Genomic DNA, 5131 nt, shown 5'->3' with positions numbered 1-5131 from the left:
ATCAAGGTAAAGATAATTAGATCTACGACGATTTAGGGTTTTCACCGCATAATCGGATCATCCTACTCACGATTGGGCCTCGCGCTCGCGCACGGTGACCGTAAGCTCGATCCTAGACAGGGCCTAAAAACCAACACGAGGTTGATCCCCGGAACATCCTTTCTAGGGCTAGCAAACGTCACCCTACACGCCGCCGGATCCTCCAACCCTTTGTAAGGCCTAACTATTGCGGATGTTAAACTAATCCTTGATGAACAAGGAGCAACCGTAACGGATCAGATCTACTAAACTATGATCAAGCGGGGTGCCGCCCCTACACCTAAGAAAGGTGTAAGGGCGGCTAGATGTGCAAGGGTTGCATAACGAAAGCATGTAATTCGAAGAAGAATGCTAACCCTAACACATCTAAGATAACTACGTTGCTCGCCATCAAAAAGGCTTCAGCACGAGCAACGCATAAACAACGTGGGCAGGCTTGTGCTGCCTAGATCGCAAGATGCGATCTAGGCAGCATGGTGCTTACCGGAGAAACCCTCGAGACGAAGGAGTTGGCGATGCGCCGAGATTTGTTTGTGTTGAACGTTGGTTGTTGTTTATTCCATAAACCCTAGATACATATTTATAGTCCAAGGGACTTTCTAATCCAGGCGTGCACCTAACCGTGCACAGGTAAAACTCTAACTAACCGACACGCAATCTAATATGTTACAGATACAAGGGCCAACTAGCCCAAACTTTCTATGTAAGGCCGATTCACGTATTTCTTCTATATATATATTCTTAAAGTCCATCTTGATCGCGGCCCACCTCTGACTCGGTCAAATTCTGGTGATAACACATGCCCCCCTGGTTTTTGAAATGGCATTTCCAAAATCATTACGCTTTCCTTTCGTCGGGTCATGTCGTGGCAGAGCAAAAAACCGCCGCAGAATCCTCATCATGATGCCTTGCCCTCTCCACTTCTCCACGTGGCCGTAAAACTTTCCTCGTTGGGCAACATCTCCTCGAAACCGCTCGTGGCATTGAATTTCCCTCATATCCCCTTTATTTAACCGTTCTCAACAGCTTGCGCCTCCTTCGTGCTCCTCGCCCTAGCACCAAAAACCCTCCGTGCCACCATGTCTTCTTCCTCCTCCTCCGAGCTTTCCTACGGGTCCGACTCCTCCCGCGAGACGCCGCCGGAAATCCGTGCCCCAGAAGAATGGGACGAGGAGAGCCACGCCTCCTCCATTTGGTCCGAGGACGACAAGTCCTTGACCAGCGGGGATGAAGATCTCCAGTTCCTCGCCGACGGAGAACTGGAGTCGGAAAGCGAGGACGACCGGTTCCCCTGGGACGGCTGCCCCACCTCTGAAGAAGAGGAAGAGGAAGACGACGACGACGATGACGACTCCCTCGAGGGCTACCCGCCGGCGAAACGCCTCCGCATGTGGTGGGACGACGACAGCGAGCGACGATGAAGACGGGGATGAAGCTCCCGTAGAGGGCTACGGGAGTAGCGACGAGGAACCCATCGGCAGCAGTGCCGATGAGAGTTCTGAGGATGACGACGAGGGCAGTGATGGCCCGTAGATTAGGATCTACTAGTATAGGCCTAGCAGTAGTAGATTGGTCAATAGACTCTTCTTTTGTTCTTCCTTCTTTGAGCAATCGGCTCTTCATTGTAAGAAATCCCAATATTAATGAAGAATTTCCCTTAACTTGATTTCGCCGATTTCTTTCATGCTGATTTTGTCGACTGTTGGCCTAATCCATGCTTAATGATTGATGGCAACACATCAGTTTCTCACGATAATCTGCGAGACAGGCCAATTCAGCCATCCCTCCAAGCTAGCCAGCTCCGCCGATGACGATGGCACAACCGATCTTAGTAGGCTGGCGACTTGATCTTGAGCAGGCGTCTTTAAAAGAGCCCTGGAACTGTCTTGGATGCTCAGACTGATGACTCCGTAACAGAACACCACTCTCTAGACCAGTTGTGTCGTAGGGCTAGCCGATTCCAACCAAATCGGCTCCCCAGAGCGAAGATCTTTAAGGTGAACTGCCCCCCGAGCCTTAATCAAGGCGAATCAGCCACATGTGCCGACATTAGCCTCAAATCATGACGTAGCCAGCCGATTTTAACAACATCGGCTCCCCAAAGCAGAGAACCTTCAGGGTGAGCTGCCCCCCGAGCTTCTTCAATCTACTTCTTGCGCCTTGCAGGTCAGATCAGCTCCTTCCTTACCCTGATTTGCACGTCCAGGCTGTTCTTGGCATTATCTCTTGAAGAGAGGATCCGAGCCCTTAAACTACTCCATTGAGGAGTTCTTCCATTAAAATCTCCCTTCGTGCTCCATTGACCCTCTGATCGTAACAGTTATTCCTCTTGAGTCGATGGCCATGCATCGGCTTTTATATCCTTAAGTCGATGTCTCGTCGCATCGGTCGTGCTCAAATTTTTTCGAATTTTCGAATTTTTTACGGCCGACTTATGCATCGGTCCCCATACTTCAATACCCATCACCAAAGGATGAGACACTTCTACTGTATATCCTCGTGTTTTATCCACCTGGGTGCCCCCCCGAGCCGATTCTCGTCAAGAGAATTGATGGTATCGGCTCCGTTGGATTACATGTTGAACCCGAGCGAGAATGGATGGTGAGGATAATTTTGGCCGATTGCTGGAATCGGCCTCCACGTTGCTTGCTCGGTGAAGGTTTTGTAATGTCCCTTCACAAATTTTTGGGGCCGATCACAAGGATCAGCCTTGCCACGTTTGCTCATTGACGTGCTCTTGCTACTCGTTCAGGCCGGTAGATAAAACCAGCCCAATCTCTCGACTTTATCATGTTGGTGCGCTTGCTGTCGTCCACCTTGAGTGCATCGTGTATTCGTGGAGCACTAAGCTTCGTCGGAAGAACGAGCACCATGTTTGTGCCAGCCGATGTTTCATCATCGGCTTTCCTTTGCTTGGGGCGCCACTCCATTTTCCGTGGACGACCCTCTTCATCCAGGGTTTGCTGAACCTTCGCAGCCAGATCAGGCCTTGCCTTCCTCAATGTATGCAAGTATAACCTCTCGGCTTCCTCCGAGGCCGCGCAATCGTTGAACCTCGCGTTTCGGGAACGGCCGAGTCCATCAGGGCACCACCTTGGCCGGTGGTACCTGTCTTCTTCTTCTCCCTCGTCTTCTGAATCTTCGAGATCTTTCAACCGAGGGGACTCAGCGCGTTTTCTTTGTGGCGGGAGAGGCCCTAGGCGCTTGAACACGGACACGTTGGCTGTCTCCTTCTTCTTCTGGTTGCATTCTGGGCAGTTGCCGATTGTGGGCAATCGGCTCATTCCTGAATCCCAGCAGTGTCTGAAGAAGGGACAGTCCCAGTGCTTATCCTCGTCAGCTCGCTCCCCGAACTTCTCCTTGGCACAGCGCTCGTGCTCCTCCTCCTCGCGATCATGCCGACGACGTCTCCCGTCGTCCCTAACCAGACGATCTTCTTCATCATCGTCGTTGTATCGCCGGCGTTGGTCATACCGACTCACATACTTGTTGATGAGGTGGTCGAGAGAGAGGTCGTTGATACCTTATGTTTTTCACCTCTCCTCTCGTGATGTAGCGCTTGCCGTCTTGGCGGAGCCGATCGCGTGGAGCGGCTTCCTCTGTATCTTTGCTATGAGAGCAGCTGCCCTCATCTCCGTCCTTACCAGAGTGGTGCCCAAGCTCTACCATGTTGATTTTGCACGAGAAATCCGGCTGGCACCCTCCACGGTAAGTATACTCCACCATGTTCACGGCGGGGAAGGGGTGTGTGTCGACCTTCATGGCGTATTGGTTGAAAATCAACCGTCCGTTTTCTATCGCCATTTGGATCTGCTGCCGCCACACCCTGCAGTCGTTGGTGGTGTGGGTGAACGTGTTATGCCACTTGCGGTATGGCTTTCCGTTCAGCTCTTGCACCGTGGGGATCTTGTGGCCTTCGGGTACCTTTATATGCTTCTCCGTGAGTAAGAGATCAAAAATCTGCTCGGCTTTGGTCACGTCGAAGTCGAACCCTTTGGAGGGCCTTGTGGCTTCACCCATTTGCGGGACACGGGGCCTGCCGCTCGAGTCCATTCAGCCACTCGCTACCTCTCGATCTCCCGCAAGCACCTTCATCCTCGTCCGCCTCAACCAGGGTCACCGCACGCTTGAATTTGTCCTGGTAAACATCCGGGTGACGCCGCTCATACACCGACAGCTTCTCGCACCATGTGCGCCAATGAAGGGTAGTCTCGCTTGGGAGGCCACGTCCTTAATCGATGATGAGAGACCCACCACCGCCAACTCGACCGCTTCTTTTTCACTTACATGAGCCGAAAAGCATCGGTTCCTAATGGTCCTGAAGCGCCGGACGTATTCCGACACTCGTCTCCCCGCGCTTCGTCGTACTTGCGCTAGATCGGCAATACCAACCTCGGAAGCCTCGGAGTGATATCGCTCATGGAACTGTTCTTCCAACTCGCTTCCAAGTCCGGATGGAGTTCGGTGGCAGCGATGTGTACCACCCGAAAGCCGATCCTGTGAGGGACTCGTGCGAAGAACCTCACACGCAACTCGTCCGATGCTCGAGATCGTGCCCAGCCTGTGCCAAATATCGGCTCACATGCTCGATGGAGCTGGAACCATCTGATCCACTAAACTTTGTGAAGTCCGGGAGCCGATATTTGGGTGGTAGCGGGATCAGTTCGTAGTCGTTGGGGTACGGCTTGGTGTAGCCGAACGTCTTCCTTTTCGGCATCATGCCGAACCGATCTTTCAGGATTGCACAAATCTGATCCGGCTGTGATGGCCGAAGGTGTCGAACCCTGAAGATTCGCCGGGGTGGCATACTTAACCAGCCATGCTTGTTTTTCCGGTTCTAAGCCAACTGCAGGAGCTGGGCTCTGGAGGTTTGTCGGAGTGGCGTACTTAGCTAGCCACGTTTGCTTCTCAGGATTGGCTCCCGACGTTCCTCCTGCCGTTCCAGAGGCCCCTGATGTTGCAGCCTGGTTCGAGAGTGCCCAGGTGTTGCGGCTCGGTACGTATGCGCACGCGTATCCGTGCGGGATCTCCTTGGGTGCCTCGGTAGGAATTGGTAGTCACTAGGATCACCACCAATCTTGTAGACGACGTA

This window comes from Lolium rigidum, chromosome 1 (assembly GCF_022539505.1).
Source record: "Lolium rigidum isolate FL_2022 chromosome 1, APGP_CSIRO_Lrig_0.1, whole genome shotgun sequence".
NCBI classification, from domain to species: Eukaryota; Viridiplantae; Streptophyta; class Magnoliopsida; order Poales; family Poaceae; genus Lolium; species Lolium rigidum.
Note: the sequence above shows the minus strand (reverse complement) of the source record.